This window comes from Hesperophylax consimilis, chromosome 27 (genome assembly GCF_061612785.1).
Source record: "Hesperophylax consimilis isolate HC1 chromosome 27, BYU_Hcon_1.0, whole genome shotgun sequence".
NCBI lineage: Eukaryota > Metazoa > Arthropoda > Insecta > Trichoptera > Limnephilidae > Hesperophylax > Hesperophylax consimilis.
The window spans coordinates 6,546,799-6,570,180 of record NC_142862.1 but is presented as its reverse complement, the minus strand read 5'-3'; the positions used below and the strand labels follow the sequence as shown (position 1 = coordinate 6,570,180).

The 23,382-nt window shown below is 31.5% G+C and overlaps 1 protein-coding gene across 1 annotated transcript in view; it reads right to left on the bottom strand.

Moving 5' to 3' along the window:
* dsb (scavenger receptor class B member debris buster) overlaps window positions 1-23,382 on the bottom strand; it is a 288,594-nt gene that overhangs the window by 162,106 nt on the left and 103,106 nt on the right. Inside the window, exon 2 of the mRNA XM_089647775.1 lies at window positions 10,321-10,438. The gene's annotated coding sequence lies outside the window, so the exon portion shown is untranslated. The remainder of the gene's footprint in view (window positions 1-10,320; window positions 10,439-23,382) is intronic.

Below are 23,382 nucleotides of genomic sequence, written 5' to 3'. Positions count from 1 at the left end.
TAAAATAGGATTAAATTTGTAATTGGAACTGGAATATTAAAATATTTTATTTTAACACTATGCTAACGGTAAGATAAGCATTTCAAAATTATAAAAAAAATAAGGCGATGGAGGACAGATTAAGTTAAGCGTTGTTAAGTGTCAGAATATTAATTGTAAAAACAGACTGGCTCAAGCAATGTTTGGTTCTGTTTAGTGACCTCACAGGGTGGCTATTCGACGAGTATTTTCCACTCTGAAATACGGTTTTAATTTGAGAGTTGGGTGAGTTTACCATCTCCCGGGAACAATTAATTGGATAATCAACATCTCTGCCAAAGGTGACCTCAAGTGATTCACTACGTTTTGTGACTTGGGTCTGCGTCTGTCCACCAAATGCATGGTGGGTCAGATCGAGATATCCTTCCGCCTCTCTACCCGGACTTTCTTGACCCATCGTTTTGCACAGCAGTGAGAGGGATAGATTCATATGTATGCAACTCCTGGATACACTGACCCCCAGATTCCTACCCACTCCTCATATTTTTCCTTCCCAGAACTTTATCTCCAATCTTTCCCTGAAAGAACCTCCGCCCAACATCTTCACGGGCGACTTAGACCCCGAGGGAAATTATTTTCCTGGTGCGAAGTGATTTCATTTTACTCGACTGCAAATATTTTTGAAATCTATATTATGCAAACTAATATAATTTATTATTATTTGCACTGGTAGGGTTTTTGAAAATGACACTTCTGTGTTAAATAATATGATACTATTTCTTAGAAATGTACTATGGATATCAGATAACACTACAGCCTTACGCAGAGCCAAGTGTGCGAACCAAGAAGCAGCCAAAGCACCACACACATTAAGGTCAGTCTTAAAAATTGGTAATGAGTCTTTGGTTCTTTCTAACTGATTGTTTAAATGCATGACAATGTAAGTCCCGTCTCAAAAACCATGCAGACAAAAAAAGCAATTACACGAGAAAGCCTTTCGAATGTTGAAAAAGTGGGTCGAAATAACATCGCTGGGAATGATTAAAATTTAAGACTAGATTCTTATGTCGGTATGTACTCGCTGAAGTGAAATTATTCATATCGGCCTAGTCTGCCCACTGTTTTTGATTAGAATCATTCATCATTGCAGTAGCTCTGCATTGAAGTTGAAGTATGTTTATGTACGAAGCAAACACAATGAATCATTTTGATTTCATTTGTGAAATTCGTCTCTTCATGTCAATAAACTCTCCCACGGAACTCGTCAAGGTGGTCTTTAACCAGGGCAATACTGATAGTATTTAGGTTTATTCTACTAAGCATCTTTGGGAAGTTCATATTAGGTACAACTTGTTCATACTATGAAAAAAGACATGAAAATTATTTCTTCAAGTTCGTTAACTTCGGTGAAAATTTATAACTGTAACTTTAAAAGTAGGCCCCACATAGTCGAGGAGTAACGCGGGCGTAAATAAATTTTATTTGATAAATTGTTTGTGTTATTTCATAATGATATTATTTAAAATAATACAAAGTATATTTGCGGTATGTTAGAAAGTGGAATATATTTTCAGTACCGCTCTTTGCTTGAAATTGCTTTAGCCATATTTGGTGACCACATTTGAAAGGCCAGGTACTTCCCTAACTTGCTCTTCCCCATCTAATTTCCCTCTCCATCACTTTCAACCTCAGAACATACCCCGTGGTTGTTGTAGTCTCATTGGCTCTAGACGGTTTACAGCAGTTGGAACTTTTGTGCGGTATTCACATTAAAAAATAACCGAAAGTTAGCCTTCATTAACATTAATCTTATAATATAATGTGCATGTACAGGAAAGCGTATAATATTAACACCAAATAGTGTTAATTTTGACGGTAGAGTTTTATCAACAATACATTATCATATCTATTTACATATTTATCTTATCTTTATCACCAAGGTATAAGTGTACAAAACACTAATTAGACCAGTGCTTACGTACGCAGCCGAGACGTGGGTTCTAACTAAGAAGAATGATCGGACCGGTTCTAGAAAATGCATTTTGGCGCAGACGTTATAACAATGAGCTCTATACTCTGTTTAAAGAGCTAAACGTCACAAAGTTCATAAAACTGGGAAGACTTCGGCGGCTAGGTCATGTGGAGAGAATGACCGAGCATCAAGAACCAAAGTCCCTGCTGAGCTCAAGACCGATAGGGAGAAGGAGCCTGGAAAGGCCAAGGTTAAGATGGAGCGACAACGTCCTCAAAGATTTGTCTGCCTTGGAGCTTCGAAACTGGAGAGAGCTGGCGCGGGACCGAGATGAGTGGAGGAAGACTCTTGAGGAGGCCAAGACCCACCAGGGGTTGTAGAGCCAAAAGTGATGATGATGATCTTATCTTTATATATAAAACTCAAGTGCCACTGTGTTTGTACACGTTAATCTCAGAAACCGACCAACCGATTTCAATGAAATTTTGTGAATATGTATGGTTGGTTTCAACTTGAAATAAAGTTTTTTTTCAGATTTCTCATCCAAAAATACATACAATCACCAATTTTAACTTCCCTACAACAACAACAACTTATCTTATATTATAAAATGCCTTCCAAATGGTTGAGTTAACTTCTAACTGGTTTCAAATCTATATTATATTATAACAATATATTGAATCCACTTAAAATAGTTCAAAGATTGATAATTAAAGTAATATTGAAAAAACCATCCAAATTTTCTACTGAGATTCTCTTTTCAATATTCAATGTACCCACAATAGACAATATATATAAAAAATATTCAATTCTACAAATTTATAAAGAAATACAGTTAAATAACTTACAATTCAATTCATCAGCAAGATATAAAAAAACTATCAAAATCCCAAAACTTAATACAAAGCATACACAAAATACCTATCTCTATCTAGGTATAACATATTTTAACATCCTTCCATTATATCTAAAAAATATTGAAGATATTCAGGAATTTAAAATAAAATTAAATATTACCTAAAACTATTATAAAAGTCCATATCTTACTCTTATTATTATTTCCTTAAAATCTTGAAACTGTATTATTGATAAATCTTGCCTATTTCTTACTTATCCCTTTGGTTTTGCAGATATATTATTTACTTACTTACATGATTCCATATAATTGAGCTAGGATTCACTCACCAAACACAAGAGCCTCGTCTCTTTATGGTGAGGAAAAGCTATTATTATTTACCTTTATAACACTGTATAATATGTGTAATTGTATATTTATTGTAAAAAACATACAAATATTAAATAAAATAAAAAAATCAGTCTGCATATGTTTGTGCTAGCACAACTCGAAAAGTAATAGACCGTGTCAGAAGTGTTAAAATATCTTTAAATTGTAGAAGAAGTTGGGTTGCCCGAGGAATACTTTACGCAATATCTCTGCACCAGAATGAGATACGGAGTCGAATAAAAGTCGAGGTAATGTAGTTTTTTAATAGAAACATTGTCGTATGCAATAGTGAATGATGGAAGAAGTCGGGGGCGCCCGAAAAAGACATTAGCAATAGCGAAGCATTGCGGAGGATCAACTAGCTTAATGTATTTTACACATCCCAATTGGTAGATGAACATCAAAATAATACAAGACAAAGAAGAGAAACGTTTTCTTAATGGCATACTAAATAACAACTAACACGCACAATAGAAACACTAGATCTCATGGTCAAAAACTTATCCAACAAATAACTACAAATACAACTTTTGGGCAAAATAGCTTCTTATATCATAGTATTAAACTCTACAGTAAAATACCACTCTCACTCAAAAACCTCAACACTTTAAAATTTAAATCTCAAATAAAAAGCTGGATACTTAACATAGGGAGATCTGAAATAGAAAATTTACTGAGATCAAACACAGACTAAAACAGAATCAACTGCACAAAACACTACCAAAAAACACTATCTTACTTATTTTAAAATTATTTAAAAAAAATTATACTACATGATATATGTTCATAATTAAATTCATATGTAACTTTGATGTAATATTAATATTCTTATAATTAAATTATACATAATATGTAAATGAAATCCTCAGCACGGGAGATCCCAGTGAGGATATCTATATATAAAAAAAAGATAATAAAACACTTATTATTATTATTATTATTATTACTATTCATAATCCGCTCTTTCATAGATGGCACTAATTTAATTATTTTTTTTAAATGATTTTGCAAGCTACGCTTTGACATATTAAGAATTATTTGTTTGCGCTCGTGAGTACCCAATATAAATACGAATGAATAGTTTCGTCGGTATAAAAACAAATTTCTTTTAAGAAGGACATACAAATATAATGCGGTGATTGTATGCATTTTTTCAAAGAAAATAATGTATCTTATAGCTGACAACATACTTGCAAAAAAATTTTTTGCCAAAATAATTTAAGTCACGCCATCTCTGAAAGAGCAGATTATGAATTCTCTTTGTACTTATTCTCTATTATTGACAAATGAAAATGTTACTTTGCGTTATCTCGTAAATGTTGGTAAGCAATAATTAAATACATTGTCCAGTCCATCCATCAAACAACAACGAACCGCAGAAATAATGCTTAAATGACAGTCAATTCTTAATAAATTAGTTGTGTGTAGCCGTAACCAACCAACCTTAACTTCCCAACCACTAATATATTATGTTATCTCTTTATTTTCAATACGAAACACACCACAACTTTGGTAAAAAAGACGACCACAGTTTCATGTGGGTTCCAATTATTGCAGAGCGTTCTTTTCAACTTAATACAATAATTATTTAACTATTATTGCAATAAGTGTTTTTTTAATCTTTTGAAGGTCATATTTATCAATGTAATATATTATCAGACACAAAAAAACAAAAAGGTAACATTATCAACTCGGAATTGAACCCAGGATAATTGTCTTATCTGACCTCTCGGCCATTGGGAACAAATTATTTTATGTCTATTTTATGTCTGATGCCCTGTTATTATGCAAAATCATGAACAGTCTTTTTGATTCATCATATCTGCTAGAAAATATTGCATTTCGTTGCTCTGAACACAACACAAGATCAAACGACTTATTTAAAAACCACACTGTAAAGCCAAATATGCGCAAAACTCTTTAATAGGAGGTATCTGTAAAACTCACAATGCCTCTAGAGATGTAGACATTTTCAAGTGTAACTTGAAAATATATAAAATGCAACTTACTAAACTGATAACTTAATTTTTTATTTTGTGAAATAATCCTATCATCTTAGTTTATTTTATTGTTTTTATTATAATCATGCGAAAACTGTATTACTAATAACTCTCTTTACTTGTTTTTATAATATTTTGTAATTCCTTATAATATTTATTATTTATATTTCTTTGTAATTTATAAATATATTGTATAGATGCAAATATTGAATCAACGACTAGAATTATTGGTCTAATTTTGTTAATAATTGCCTTTTATGCCAAATATATAAATGACTGTTGCCTAAATAAAAAAATGTTATTTTTTCGATTCCGTATTTAAAATTCAGAATTAAAAATATTCCTAAATATCCTCAACTATTTTTTTCCTATATTTTTGAATGATTACAAAGTTCTAATGATTTTTTTTATAGTGTTTTGGATAAATGTATATGATTTTTATTTACATGGGACACCTATAAAATAAATGTTAATTGATATTTTCTTCAGATGAAAAATATTGTTGTCTAAACTCAGATATGAAAATATTATAATCAATAACTTAGAAATATTGGCACAAATATTATTTAAATAAAGATAATACTTACAACAAAGAGAAAACCTTTAATAACATTTTGATAAATCTCAGCAAACGCGTTGTTTCGAATATTGTCTTATTCCAGTAGCAAACGTGTTATTCTGAGATCACTTAAATTATTGGAACAACAATGTAGGTATACAGGCACCTGGTCATTTTTTCAACTACGTGTTGTTGCATAATCTCTTCTTCTTTTTGCAGGACGTCGCTCAAACATGAAGGTAATGATAATATTTCCATGACCTTCGCAGACCAGTTCATTGGTAATAAGTAATAAGACACGACGCATGACATTGGCCTGAATCTAACCTGCTGGCATAAGAACAAGTATATCTAACATCTACCCATGTTTTTTTAGACGCACCCAAATTCCTAGATCATACATCCTGCCACTAACTAACACGCGTCGATTTTTTTAACTAACTTTGAACAAATAACTAGTAGATACTTGGATCCTCATTAGTATCCCTGTGAACCTCGACAATAGAATATTAGCATTGGAATTATTGCAAAATATCCACCAAGGCCAATTATTTGGTAATCATCCGTTTAAAAATATACTTTTTTGGTTATTTTGACCAGGGTCATTGTTCTTTTGAGGTAGCTAAATCCACTTACGTATCATAATATCGAATAAATAAAGCAGAATTATATATTACATTACAAACACTACACAGAAAATCAATACAAATTAATAAGAATGTTTGATATGTAATAAAATACATTATCAGACACAAACCCTCTACGGCGATTTGAAAATTTCAACTGTTTTTTTTTTTAATAACAGATGGCGCCACTTCCGTTTACAACAATCTAAAACCGTACAGTCAATTTGAAAGAAATCTAAAATAAGTGACTAAATTATTTTAACCTGCAAAACACACATGGGTCCAATAGTAACCACATTCATGTTGATTTGCTTGGGTAGGGGTGCCTTAACAATTCTTAAATTTTACGTTGTTAGTGTAGTATTATTTGCTGTAAATGTATCTACGTAACATACTAAATAAATAAATAATTTGTTCAAGAAAAGAAATCTCTGAATTCTGATAAATTTTCCCTTTCTTTGGATATATTCGGATATTTCAACACACAGAAGTATGTTTTTATAAGACCTGCATTCCGATTTTCTACCAAATCATACAAACTTATCCAACTTAACCTATTCTGTGTTTATTAGTCATTGCGTTGAATCGTCCGGTTACCATTTATCTCAGTTGATATATTTCTTTCGTGTCGACTAAGCCTTCGAAAAACCACTCGGTGCCTAAGGAATCGAAACTTATCGATTCTCGAACATTTCTCGGCCAACGTGTTTTTTGCATCGGTAAATAATTACTCTCAAATTAAGGAAATTTTTGTAACCTTCGATGAATGACAAAGCGATTTCAACGAAGCAAATGACCTTAATTGAATTTAATAAAATGCCGTGGTGGTCGCTGATTTGCCGAAAAGCGTTTCGAATTCGGTCGCAGTAAAAAAATAATAATAACCCTTGGTTAGGTATATTATTAGTATATTCAAATTAGTTAAATTTTTTTATGCCATTGGGGATTTCACATAAAACCAATATTTATAAATTACGTTCGTGCATGAAAATTAACATAATAATAATAAAAAATATATATTTTTATTCTCAGCTACAAGAGTGGGTTTGTCAATTCTACCAAAAAATGTAATATAAAAAAATGAGAAATAAATAAAAATACCAGTGGAACTGAATTAATTTCCCAGCTTTTGAAGTCTTTGAACTGGGGAATGAATGAAATAGTTTATTTTTGAGGAATAAACAAGGAACAACTCCGGAAATCTCGAAATCTCGTCTCTACAATTTGGTTTTTGAAACGTTAAGAGCGTTGTTAAGTCACATGCATCCATTGGGCTATTAACTAATTGTATAATAGTGCCTACGAAATCACTAATCGTTACTTTGCGATATCAATTATTTTCTTTTCAAAATTTTATTCCTACTTTCTCAGGAATTTTTGGATTGTGGATTTAGTTACATCGAAGTTTTTACAAAAAATGTTTATTTCTGTGCGCAAAGAATTGGTTTATTATTATTGTTAAAACAATTATTGAGCATTGCAATTTTTATAATTTCATTTTCAACACTTCTTTAGAATATTACTTACTATTATCAAACATTAGTATCATAAGATTATATAATGATATGAAAAACACTATAAGTTTATACATATTTTCTCATTTTCATTATGTTGTTTTTCTTTCTTTACTTTGTTAATCTGGGAAAAATATTTTATTCATAAAATAAAATACTTTTTGTTTTAAAACCACGAGTTTTTAATAATTATTAGAACCGACCGGTTTCGCTTTACTGAAGCATCTTCAGGGTACAAATTTAGTAATAATTAATAATATTTTTTACCCTGAAGATGTTTGAGTAAAGCGAAACCGGTCGATTCTAAAAATTATTAAAATTCGTGGTTTTTAAAAAATAAAGTTTTTTTTATTAAATATGTAAAACCACAAAGTGATTGCTTTTTACAGTAAAAATATTTTATTACGAAGCATGTATTATTTTTTATATAGGTAGGTTTATTTTACATTATTCATTGATTAAAAGCTCCACGTTATGTTTTTCTTGAATTATTTATGTTTTTATTTACATATATATACATATAAAAAGATACAATTACACTTGTATCTTGACTTCTGGACCGAACAGACACGCGAAAGCGTTCAGTTTGAGACAAAATTCAGGACATAAGGCCTCTGAAGATGGACAGTGAGATCTGTCCGGAACGTCAGGAATTAAAAAGTTCTTTTAAAGACGAAGAAAAAATCCTTTTTACGCGGGTAAACCGAGAACATCATTTTACATATATATATATATATATATATTTTATGCGAACAATTTAATGGGTCGTGCAACCATACAAAATGTAATTATTTCAACAATATATACATTACTGTATGTTTTCATAATAAAGTAAAATAAAAAAGGACCAGTTATCAATTCCAGAAAATTAAACCTTTCATTTACTCCATCCACGGTATTTTCACTAAATGAAAATTGGTACTTGTTTGTAGCGTCTCGTGATAACTCAACTAAGGACATCCAATCTACTTTATCATCCTTAGGAAACGCTTGTTTGAACGCACTTCGAAACGCGATCCTATATTTATTTCTTCAGATCGACATTTAAAAGGTTGAGTGACCTTCTCTTAGAATGCAAGTTGTCAGGTTAGTTGGTAGGCGTAGTAAGGTTTTGAACTCCTTCCTCTTAATTTTTAATAATTTGTAGGTAGGGTTGTTTTAAAATTGATATGTATTTTGTTTCCGCTGTGCTATAAACCTTCAATGGGTAAGATAAATTATATAATAAATAATCAACTTGCGGATTCTTTGGAATAAAACCTACACCGAAACAGTAAGTTTTATATAATATTTATAAAATAGTTGAACAAGTATTTTTACAGTAAGGTTCTAACAACACTTTGAGCTTTTTGAATTTGCTGTTTTGTTTGTAACTGATAGTTGGTCGTTTTAACGAGGCGCAGTTTAGTTCGTAGGGTTCTGACTTCAATTTTTTATATGAAACTGCACAAGAGTTCCAACTGCTTCAAATCGTCTGGAGCCATAGTGACTATGTAATGCCCAATTGGGGTATGTTGTGAGGCTGAAGGTATTGGGGAAAGAAATTAGGTTATTCAGATCTGGTCACCAAACAAGGCCAGTCCAGTTCCATTCCTCAATTTCAATTTCTAACGGTGGTCTTACACTAGGACAATACTGAAAGTATCTTTCACTCTAGAAAGTGCAGCAAATATATTATTTTAATTAGAAAATTTTGAAACAACACAAATTAATGAAATAAAATTTACTTGCGCACGCCGGTATTTGAACCCGCGGCCTCCGGCTTGCTAGTCGAGAGCTTTACCACTCGACCACGGAGGCCGTCGAAACCATATTCTGAAGTGTCAAAGTTTGGATAGAAAATTTCTTATAATCTATCATTTTCTGATTTTGAGGTTCATTCTTCTGTATTTTAGTTTTACTTAAATAGAAACTATAAAAGGTAAATCATGATGGAAACAACGTTTGTATTAGAACTGTTAAGAAAAGGGTGGAAATTTCACTAAGTCAGTGCTCACTATTTGAAAGTTTTCGGTACTTTATAAATACTGATTTTTCTGAACAGCCAGTCTTACAAATGGTTTTGCTAGAAATTCGCACAGAAAAGTGTAGATGTGTACGGGATCTTATCTTATGTTTATCAGTTAAATAACCATGTCAAAACTCCTTAGCTCCTGATGGAAATTTTGTCGTAAACCTGGGCCGTGTAAATTACACGACACTTAATTATTTCACCGTTCAAGGATTTTTACTTGCTTTATAGTTCAACGATTTTCTGCTTCATAGATTAGATTGCTTAGAACATGGAGACTGTCAGCAGTATTTACCAGAATTTTAATAAATTAATTATGTCTAACCTTCTATCCTCCTTGCCTAGCCAGATACAATAACTACTGCCAAGGAATAAAATAAAGGGTTAAACACAAAATAAATTAATTTAATTATTTAGAAATAAATAGGACTCACTTTTGAAATGTTGTTGATTGATTCTTGGGTACACGGGTAGCCAAGATGAGGGCCGCGAGCGGTTCACGGACCGGTCATTCGTTGCCCCCTCGAGAGCTCACAAGTGGACTAGAAAAAGCTTGAAATAAAGAAAAATATATGGTTTTTATTACGGTTAACTTTCAATAGCAAAAAAGACTTATCAGAAATTCGTTAAAGAAACTTGTGTAGGAACGTAGGTAGTTGATTTTTATATTATTTGTTAGAACGTAACGGGAAATTGGATGAAAAGAATATATTATTATTTATGTAATAAGTTTTTGTGATTTTCATGAATAGCTTTAATAATCACGGCCTTTGTGGACAAGGGGTTAAAGCTCCTGACTACGAATCTTGATGTCGCTGTTTCAAATCCCGGCGTGCGCAAGTAAATTTTGTTGATTGAGTTGAGTTTTGCTTTGTGAGTGCGTTCACGAATATAATTTGTCGTTTATTAGTAGGTAGGTACTAGAAAACGTACTTCAGTTTTTTTAACTAAAATTAACCGAGAGCGATGACGTTATTATTACTAAGTATTTACGCTTGGACTATGTCGTACAATAACTTTGATTCAACGAAACGTGACTGCTACACAGATATTTTAAAATTTTCTAAAGAAACGACAAGTGCTTTTGAACTAGCCATAAATGTATGTTTTCTAAATTAATCACAATGTTCCAAAAATGGGTCAAGTTCTTCAAATTTTGACAAATGGGAACGCCTTTGAGACCATATTTATAAAATTTGTTTATGACTTCTAGAATTGTTATAACATCCTGTCAAAACTTTTTACTGTAGGTACCCATAGTAAGAAAGTAATGTTGAAGTAAAAGTCTAAACAAAAAACATGTCGGTACCTAACCGAAAATAATAGTAATAAACTTTTACAGATATTGAAAATGGTAAACATGTTTTTATCATTAATATTTGGGAGAAACTCTGTTTCGTAAGACATAGTAAAATATCCCTTTTTAAATATAATTCCTTAATAATGTAATCTATTTCCTAGCTTTGTACAAATCTTTTGAGGTAAAGTTAAAATCATCTTTTATATTAAAAATTGACTTATTTTTAGTAAGCATCTATTTAAATTTGAAAGTATTAAGATTTTTAATTGCCATTTTATTAAGATTAATTAATATTAAATTAAACGGAAAACGCCATTAATGTTATTTAAATTTACTCGAATCTTGGGATGGATGTTTCATCAAAATTCAACGTCCATTTTCGGGTTCTATGAAAGTCCTATTCGAATTATGTTATTATATCTTAACTTATTAACAAAGTAATATTTACACGTAATATGTAAAGTGTTTCAGAAGAGAGTTCAAAATTAAAGGCCTTTGTAAAATACGTCTACTCTAATCCCTTTAAATTTCGACGATAATAATTTATTGAGATCAAGACATTTATTTTACGTTTGAGAAAAATTCCACGTCGTCTTTGTTGTTAGTATTATTATGACAAGCGACGATAAGTTACTTGCAGCATAATAACCCAGAAAACCGCTCCACTGAACTGAACTTGGCAGTCATTTAAAACTATTTGTAAATCGTGCCGGAATGGTATGTAAAAAAAGTTCAGTGGCAAGTTGAAATTAACCTCTTTTAGGAAACTGACCAAAACCGTGGTTAAATGACATAAACACAAAACAATAAAAAAATTTAGTGCTTTTTTTAAGGAAATTACGATACTGAAACTGTCGTGGTTACATGAGAATATTCAAATGATGTTTCAATTTTTAAAGTGTTACATTGTTATTCTAATTTTTTTCAAATGTGTCTAAAATGCTAAGTGCTTTTCAACGTTTTGGAAAGGAGGAACAGTTATTTTATATGTTTTTTTTTCTGATAAACCGTTGACATTCCCCTATTATTACCTATGTTATTTAATTTGTTTTATATATATATTTGTACAACAAACTGTATTAAAAATGTTAACAGATTACATTTCTAGGTTTTATTATAATTAAATTAATGGTTAATTATAATTTAAGCTTATATTCTTAAGGTCATTTAAAATAAATATCAACTCTACTTTTGCGACAAATCTTCTAATAAATGACAGTTCTAATATCAATAGAAACGGAAGTTAAAATAACAAATGTAAAACCGTGCAATGTCCAGTGTTTTTTTTTAAATTGTATTTAGATATTGTCCTTTGCGTGCAAAGTCGTATTTCTCCAAGCTTAAACATTCTAGTGTGTATGTAATATTTTTGTATATGATTGTAAATAATTTGAACTCATAACAGTTCAGCGTCTTTGAAGTGATTTTCCTCAAAAAACGGCGGCATACAAATTATCCAATTGTTCTTATTTATGTTTCGTTGAGTTTTTGATCGGATAGTTTGATGCAATACCTAGCCGACCGGTACTAATGAAATTCCATGTTACTTACATTATACGTGTAGCCATCCTAATGTAAAAGAGAGTACCCCAAGAAAAACAATATATTTATTTGATTTTAAATCAGAGATTTTTTTATATTTTTAAAAGTGTTTTGAGAGAAACTAATTATGGCTTTACGTTTAGAAAAATAGAATGTTATTTTTTTTCACGAATTAAATTTCCACAATAGTTCTATCATCACAAAGATAAAATGACTACCAAATATAAGGGAAATGGGGCCGAGTGTAGTATGTCAGTATTTCGGACTTTACGATTTTACCATCGGAATAATAGAATAATGCAAAGTATCCGCCTAGTGGCTCTTAACGTAGCCACTCAGTTCTCAGATAGTATTAATAATAATAATAATGCTATTATTGTTCAAAATGAGGTCAACATAAGGCGGAAATTGCTACTGTTCTAAGTCATCCAAAACGTAATAATACAAAACATAAATTTATTATTGTATTGCATACTTACCTCATATAAAATTACTTGGTGAACGCTCAATCAAACTAGTCTTTATTGCTGAAGCAATGAAATTTCCAATTCTTAAGAAAGCTAAATAATTGTATTGTTTTAACCCAAATATAGAATAGAATGTATGTTTTGTCTAAGAAAACCAATCTAACGGCGAGTTCTGGCGTTATGAAACTTGACGACGAAATTATTATCAGTCCACGTCGTCTTTCCTTCCTGAAGTATGAAGCCTTCGCATCTTTTTTTGCTGTCGTTAAATAAGACTAGACGTTTTTTTCACAGTTTTCAAATTATTGCAATCACGGGTGAAACTGTAATTCGACAAACACAAATTTGATAAAAAAATATACTGAAAACGCATAATTTTTTCAGGAAGTTATTTATTTACTGTTTTTGTGTTTAATTCGTAGAACTCCATATTTTGGTTTGAAAATGGCCTTGAAAGCCGAAACAGCTGTTACAATAACAAAAACCAAAAAAATATTTGCAGAACTTAATAATTATATTATTAAATTTGATTTTATTAAATAAAAAAAAGAAAAGTTATTTGGTAACAAAAAGATCAACAATATGGAGTTCTTTCATAAATACCTAAAATCTTCACAATTTTTAACGAAACTATTCATAAATGTAAAAATACATTTTTATTATTTATTGCGATTCATTTTTATTCATGTTTATGGCTATGAAAATCCAACTTGAATCTGTCAATTGGTGCAGACTCTATGGTTTCTGGCAGCGCATTAAAATATTGTATTCCTTGGTACTCTATTTTGTGTATTGGTTCTGTCCTTTTTTGGTAGCCTAATTTCGTTGATCAGTCGTGTGTTATGTTTGTGAATATTCTTGTCGTATTCTTTGAAGAGTATTTTGGTACTACGGGTTGTTTATTATTATATGTATAAATATCATCGAAATATGTGTTCAATTTCAATATCTGTTTTAATTTGTCAATTTAGTGCCATTAACATTTTAGTTTAAGTTTATTAAAAGTATTATTCTTAAAAAGTCGTTAAAATGTCGAGCAATAATAGAATTCTGTAAAGTAATTGTAGTTTTTCTGGAAATTCGATCACAGACAAACTAAACGTGTCAACCTAATTTAGAATTCTACGTCGCTCGTCAAACTAGTCATTTTTGAAATCAAGTCTAATGGCATGTAGTGTTTCCACTGCCTATATTACGGGCAGAATTACACGATGGATATCGTAGTACCTACATAATAATTACATCTTGCCACTAATTTCTCTCAATTTGCCGTGTTTGCAGGAAAACCATGACGGATGCTCCGATCTGCGACGCACACGAACACTTTTACAGTAGCGAGACGAGTGGATCGGGCGCGCATCCAAAAGTAGCCCAAGTCATTATCTTAATTGTTGTATTTACATTTCAATGACGAACTAATTATTTACTGCATATTAAAGATTCACCTACATATTATATATTTATTTATTTACGCCCTAAAAGGCAAAGATAGGTAATAAGTAATACAGTTGTGTTAGGTACATAGTTTACAATAAATAATGATTTATGATTAGTATAGCATAGTAGATAAATATAGCACAATAAGCCATAGATTTTGTGAAATCTATCGACAAAATAAAATAAACAAATGCCCACAATCAATTACTAGACAAAGGATATGTTTACTTTGTTTAACTATGAAGGTTTTTTAGTGACCATAATATTTTTTTTTTTTTTTTTTTTTTACTTAATATATTTTCATTTCTTTACATATATTATACATAATAATAGACAGTAAATAATAACATAATATATATTACCAAATTGTATATACAAGAAATGAACTCAAAAATGTGCAAAGTGCAGCAATTAATGGTTACTTAAAATTATTATTTACTAAATTATATTCAAGCGCCGTTCAATTTTTTGTAGAAAAAAATAACTTTCCTTCACAGAATGCAATTTAATAAAAACAGAAGAGTAATGATTTTCTATCAAAGCTTATTATCATAAAATCATGTTTATAACTGATGTCTTGAATTTTAAAAAGGCAAAGGATAGCAAAGCTTTGCAACGCAACAAAATAATTTTGTAAATATCTATTTGAAAAATGTGGAAGAAACATAATAGATTGTTCTGTACAGTGAAATGGCGATTTTTAAAAAATAATTAAACATTTATTTGGCAATATATAAATTGCTTGCTATAGATTGCTTTTCATTTATATTGTATGAGGTTGACTAAATTCAGCAACCAATCGCTGCAGAGCTTCTTGAAGCACTGCAACGGTGACGATATTCGAATGGGCGGTGGTATTTCATTCCAAAGTTTTGTTTAGGTATATCTGTAACTACCCTCAAATAAAGTAGTTTGATGTTTGGGGAGAATAATAATAAAGTCTCTTTGGCGTGTATTACGTAAATGAGCGTCACAGGATCACTGTAGGCTGTCAAACAGACAGACAACCTTATTGGTGTAAACATAACGTAGCAAGTTGATAATGATTTCGATGAACTACAAGTTACAGACTGTGCGTGGTTTGCGACGCTACAGATCACCGTTTAAGAAGTTTTGTGGAGTCAAGAATAGCCAAGTTCAAGTTATTTGACCATGTTTTTAACCAAGTAACGGTACCTACTTTTAAATTGTCAGAACTCATAAGGTATAACAAATAGTAAAATGTATTTATTTTGAAACTAGTGTTCTCGTCAATTAATTGATTTCTGAGGAGGAGGTGATGTTACTACGAATTATTATTTATTTATTTTGTAAAATACAAACAGCTTTTAAATACTATACAATGATAGTTATAAATATACAAGTTAACTGAAGTCAAGCCACAGAAGTTTCTTATGCTAAAGTTTATTGGAAATGAAGTTTTAATATCTTAAAATTAATTTGGTGTTAAAGGAAGGGGATAGGAAGAGGAAAATATGAAGAGGATAGGAGATGCTCCCGATACATTCCAGACTCTCATTTTAATAATCAATCTTACGCATTACTTCATATCGATAATTCTTTAGGTTATTACCAAAAATGTCAATGCTGTAATTTTTTTTATTATATTGTGAACATATACGAAGAATTGGGTAAGTATGGTGTAAGTAATAAGGTTGCTTTTTCGATTTAAAGGTTAGAATAGAAAAAATCTATCATTTTCACGTTGAATTTATTTTTCAAATTGAAAGATGTCACAGCGTGATTGAATATATTTTTAGCAGTTTTCCTGCCGAGCAAAATCGATCGATACAATTAAAACTGTCTCTCTTTCAAAAACGAGCGATATCCGCGTTATCTGAACTCCTGCGGATGTAGTTAATAAATAGGGTTTATTACTTGATTGTAAGCCGAACGTAAATACAGATATTCTCCCAATCAAATTCTCTCAAGACAGGCGAAATTGTGTCTAAGAACTAGGCCGGAGAATGCATTTCGCACAAGTGTATATTAAAGCCAATGGCATAATATTGTTTTATTACTTATTTGGAAAGCTATGCGTCTACGAGTAGGTACCTAATTGGAAAAAGAAAGTTTATTATAGAAATGCAATTAGATATTCTTATGATGTTTGAAAATCATGGACGTGTTCTTTCACAGAATTCGAACAATTCATAAAATTTCTCTAAGGGTTGTTTTAAAGTTATGTTATCTTGTCATTATTGGCCAGTTGTTTCACAAAATTGAATTTTATTTATTTATTAGTTCTCACTTCACATAAATCATTATTTTTCACATACAGATCAACCTCACTAGAACTAAGCCTGTATCGAGATTATCAATTTACACATTGAGTCAAGCAAATGTAAAGTTATCACTATACATAAACTCAAAATGTTGCAAAAAAACAAGAAAAAAGTTACATTAGTTGCCAGATTGGTGGTTTGAGAGAATATTGTAACAATATTTCAACAATAAATAAATCATTATTCCCTAGAAGAAACCATGCAATAATAATAATGATTGTATTTCTATAGCGCCGTTTTCATGAGATAATTACCTAAAGGGGTCTTAACAACTTAATTTATGCATTTAATCTATTCCTATCACTTAGAATTATAACTTATTATTAGTGGCTTAAAACTAAGTTTAATAGCTCGTGACTTGTAATTAGTGGTTTATAACTAAGATTAATGTCAAGTAATTTACAACTAAGACTTTTAACCAGTGACTGAAAACAATACATATTTTTGTAATATATTATACACTTACACAAATATTGTATGTAAATACAAAGATAACTAAGGTGACAGTCTTTTGTTAGGAAATACAACTTAAATACAATCTTTTTTTATGTAAGGAAGGACAAGGATGTAAACATATTATGGAAAACCAATGTCAACACAAACATCTGTACAACTTTATAATTTAAATAAAAACCGAACTTGAATAGATCTTTCACACATATTGATGAATTTTTTACATTTTGTGGTACAACTCGTTTATGGTGTACGCATTGCAAATTGGTGGTAAATTTAAAGCAAGTGAAAGGTTAAACCTTATTTTGTTTTTAATCACTGAAAAGTAGATCTGGTAATCCTAAATATGCTGTACAAGCAAACACTTTTTGCCCCAATTCTAGGATCATGTCAAGAGTCAGAATAACAGGAGAGTATGAATGAGATGATAAATGAATGCGAAGAAGCAAGTAATGTGTGGCGGTCTATCCCTTCTGCGTACCCCAGCAGGGAAACAACGAGATGGTTAGTTAGTTTACTTGTGCACATGATCTATTATATTGGTATTTTTATATGCTTTTGTGCTCAAGTGTGCGAAATATTTAACGTAAAACACAAAAATCAGGATAAGATAATGACAGAAGTCATCCTTGAGAGAAAAGTAGCTGTGGTGAATTCACCAAGGAAAAGGTGAAAATATATGTATATAAGGAAGTCTATAAAAAATAAACGACACAAAATACAGGTTTTGTTTTAGATATTTTCAATGCTAACTTTATTTAAGTTCTGTGCCTTTTCATCACCTTTTCCTTGATGAATTCACCGCAGCTATTTTTCTCTCATGGAAGTCTAAATACGAGTATATGGATATATATATAAAAAACTATATATTTATAAATATATATGTATTTGCTGTTTTTGACGTTTTTCAGAAATCGTCAAAACTGCATCTAATTAATAAATTATGCATATTTAACGATGTTATCATAAGGTTGCATGTCAAATCTCGTAAAATAAAACATTAATAAAAGTTAGTTTTAAAACATTATTGTTTATTAGTCACTTGGCTTCCAATTAGTTGGAAGACTCATAAATATCGGTAGCCAAGAATTAAATAAAAATAATCCCATATTTATGAAAGAAGAGATTGAAATGATAATGTTAATTAATTTGATTTATGGTTCCATTTTCATTATTAAAACACTGACAACACTGCACAAAAATGCTTAGTTAGATTAACGGCTTCAAAATACTCGTAGATCTTTCTAGAAGGTTAATGGTTTTATTTTATTTATTGAAAACCAGAAGCTTTATTATATTTTATTAATTATTTTTCTAATGTCAAAATTAACATATTTGATGGTTAATTTTGCAAAACTAAATTACGAATCATAATTTTTCTTGTTTTAAATGTGAATACCGTGCAAAAATCGCAACTGCTCCCAATCTGTGAGACTATGGCATTCCGGATTATGATATGTTCAGAAGTTGTAGGAAGTGTGGTGGGGAAGAAGATGGAAAAGAGGAAGATGGAAAAGTACCTGGCTATTCAGTCTAGTCATCAAACACTGCTTTAGCAATTTAAAGCAAAGTTTCTTTCTGGATTGCCGCTTTACATCAGGGCGTTACCGAGAGTATCTTCCCCTCTGGAACTTGCTGCAAATATACTTTATACTATTTAAACGGTTAATTAAATTGTGAAATAACACAAATAAATTCACCGGCCGGTGGCTGAGTTGACAACGCGTTTGGGTCCCACCCAGGCGTAGTGTGTTCGATTCCTCAGCTGGCTAAGTCCTCCATCACAACAAAAGCAACATTTTTCGCTTACTATAATGGTAGTAGGAGATTTTAAAATATTGTCAGGTTATTCGAAACCAAGGAATTTTCGGCTTTCTTTAAAAAAAATCAAATAAAATTACGCTCGCCGGGATTTGAATCCGAGACCTACGGATTGCTACCTAATCGTAAATATAGTATGCCTATTGCATACCGATAAGTAAATCTTGATAATCTGTGGTAATTGGGAAACAGGTGACTACGTAATTGAATATCAGGCTTCAATTTTAAAACATTTCTCTCGCAAAAATGATCAAGGGTGGAGACACATTACGTTATACACAGCATGGATTTCATCAGGGATGTGCTGAAATTGGCCAAGCCGTGAGAATATAGCCCTATTGAAATTGGCGAAATTGAGTAAAGGTTTCTGGTATTATAAAGCTTTGAAACAGATAATTGTAAGTAATCTTATTGAAAATTTGCTGAGATTTTTTTTATTTAGTTACTTTTTCAAATAATTAGGTACATTTTTGTATGGCACATGAAAAAAAAATTAAATTAAAACAGATCATCGAAGTCCTCCTCACTAGGAAATCCTGTGATGAGGGGGACTAAATATGTTAGTACCTATACGTTTTCAGCGATTAAGAAGATGTTTTTAATATATTAGCTAGTTCCTCTTCCGATATTTCCTTGAACCAAGATTTGATGTCCTTAATGTAGTTATTTTTCGTTTTCCTTTGTTTGATGTTGAGAGGTAGATTATTATATAATTTTATTGCTAAAAATTCAGAGCTTCTTTGTCCAAAGGTAGAATTACGTTTGCTTGGCTCTGGTTTTATGATCGTGAGAGGGGTTTGCCTCTGATTTATTTTTTAGGTGATGAACTAGAATATTTTTAGCATAGATTTTTTGTAAACTTGGAACATCAAACAGATTAAAAATATCAGTAGTTGGCGTCCTTACGGGGAGCTTTAATATGGTCTTTATGATCCAATTTTGAGTTTTCTTTAGTTGTTTAAGATGGTTTGATGATGCTGAGCCCCATTCTATTATTCCATATTCCAATATAGAGTGGCAAAGAGCATAATATACTGTCTTTAGATCTGTAGTTGACAAGATATTTCGTAATTTTTTGAAGAAATAGATGAGTTTTGTTAGCTTTTTTGATAAGCCATTTTATTTGACACCTATGATGAGCTTAATTTATTAAGAATGAGATTTTTATTATACTTGGAAGAATAATTATTAATCAATTAAATATGTTTTTATACCGGTTGTAAAAAAACAAAAATATTTTCAATGGCTAACGGAAGTATGTTTTATGCATATAATATTAAATGCGTTAAGACATAATATGGAATTTAAGTTATGCTAATTTTCTGGTCGATTAAATGGAGTCATTTAAATTTGGCTAACACATTAATTTTATTTGTTTATTTTTAATTATACCTAATGCACGGGACTAGGGAAAACCCTGGACGTTATCATTTTATTTTTACTATTTAATTTGATCCTCATTAAATAACGACAAAAAAGGTATTTGGCAAGACGACATTAAAAATATAGTGTGCCGCCAAAATGATCGGTCGAATGTTTTTTAGGAGGCGGGTATGGGTACCGCCGCCCGAGGAACCATTTATTAGATAATCAAAAACAGGCCTCTCCAAATGGTTTGCTACGTTTGGTGACTTATCAGGGGTGCTCGGGTACATAGGGTGAGGTTGTCTAGGTCATGGCGGCAGATGCGTTTGCTCACTTACTGCGTGGCGGGCCGGATCGGGAGAGACTGGTTGATGTTGACCATTTGATCTCTCCAGTGAGACTCTCTCGACCCATCGCCTTGCGCCGATGTGAGAGGCATGGATTCATACGTCCGTCACTCTTGGAAACACTGACCCCAGATTCCTACTCACCCCTCATAACTTTTTCCTTTCCTGAATTACCTCTCCTACCTTTCATTGAAAAGATTTTCCACAAGCATCCCCAAATATGACATAGGCAGTTTATGTCCCTCAGGGCCTCCTGTGTAAGAGCCAATGTAAAAAAATCAAGAATCAAAACGCTGTTTCAAATCACTTTAGCCGTGTTTAGTGATCATATCTAAACTTTTTTGTACTTCTCAACGCCCTTCTTATCACATAGTTAGAAATAACATAGATCATTGTAGAAATGTATTAAATAGTTGTACAGTGCCCTTGGGGTGATTTTGCACAAAACGGCGCTATAAAAACCATCCAAATATTATTATAATATTTTTCCCGTTCTCATTCCTTTTAGCCTCTCACATACCCCAATTGCGGATACTAAGGACGGGTTGTTTCGGAGAATTTGAACAATTCATCAAATTTCAACGATCATTTTCCAGTTCTGTGAAAGATTTTTTCAAGTTCTGTTTTAATTTCAGTTTTGTCAAGCAACTAGCCTATAATGATATAATAACAGAACTTGAATAGGACTTTCACAGAACCCGGAAATGAACGTTGAAATTTGATGAATTGTTCAAATTCTCCGAAACAACCCGTCCGTCTCATTGCCTCCGGGCAGACGGGACTTTAGTTGAGTGTTCATACAAAAAAGTAGTTCTATAGTTAATTGCTTATACTTAGTCACATTGCCTCCGGGCAGATGGGACTCTAGTTAAGTGTTCACATAAAAAAGTAGTTCATTCATAGTTAATTGCGGATACTTATTCTCATTGCCTCCGGGCAGACGGGACTCTAGTTAAGTGTTCACAAAAAAAAGTAGTTCATTCGTAGTTAATTGCGGATACTTAGGACGGGTTGTTTCGGAGAATTTGAACAATTCATCAAATTTCAACGTTCATTTTCGGGTTCTGTGAAAGACTTATTCAAGTTCTGTTTTTATATCATTGTAGGCTAGTTGCTTGACAAAACTGAAATAAAAACAGAACTTGAAAAAATCTTTCACAGAACTTGAAAATGAACGTTGAAATTTGATGAATTGTTCAGATTCTTCGAAACAACCCGTCCTTAGTCTCATTGCCTCCGGACAGACGGGACTCTAGTTAAGTGTTCATATAAAAAAGTAGTTCATTCATAGTTTCAAAGTATAGGTTTATTATAATTTTCATCTGATAATCCAACATTGTTTCACTAATCTCCTGCTGCGAGGCTACTTAGTAGACACAAATTACATCGTGTAAATATACTAAACGGATAAAATAAACACTAAACCTTGTCGTAGACTTAACAAAACCTAATATTACTTTACAAAAACAAATAATATTACGATACAAACAAACAAAGATGTTATATTAATGCTGATTACCTGACCAGAAAATCCGTCAATGTTTAATGTAAGGCCTCTTGTGTAAAAACAAAGCCTCAATAAATTAATGGTACTGTTGGTATTAGTGCGGCAAGCTTTTAATGTGGTTTAACCTTTACCTCAATCGGGGTCAACGCATTCTGCACGAAGACTTTATATTACACCTTTGGGTAATTTGTAAAACATACGAATTATAAGCGATTGACTTCCCAGAGAGATTCATAGGCCTGTCAAATGCGTGAGGACGCTAATGAGAAAGTTCATGTTGTTGCACTTTAACTACAAATAAATAATATGTAGATAGACAACTCAAATAATTGTAGATATATTGAGGTCCCAAATAAGAACACTTGACCCTAAAACATCAATCAGCATCGTTATCAGATTAAAGAACTGCGAAGAGGTCGAACAAGATGAAATTGGTGATTGGTGATGGATCGCTTTTAAGAATATAGTTTTAATTTAAAGTGAGTTATTTACCGCACAAGGGACGCCTTAAGAATTGACTCCCACGTGAACTACGATGAATAAACAGAATTCAGAGCAAAACAGAAAAAACGGGAAATTTTATATACCGATCAATTAATGTTAAAGTTGACAACTTTATTTCAGAGCTAGCCCATGATTATTTCTATACTGTAAAAAATGTGATGTCTTTTTAACTTACCCCGTAATACCTTATATATAACTTTAGTATATACATTTTTGCTATTCCACAAATTTAAATCCCCATACCTCTCGCGACATCCCTGAACTATATATTGTACTGTTTATTTCCTCAATGAAGATGTATGTATACAGGATTAAAAATGTATGATGAAATGCCTGAAAATATGAAGAATGAATGTATTTAAAAAAAGTTGTTATGATTACCGTAAAAATAAACACTGAAAAATACCTTTGTACTTATAGCATATATTTGCAGCACGTTCCAAAGTGGAAGATTCTCTCAGTCTCGCC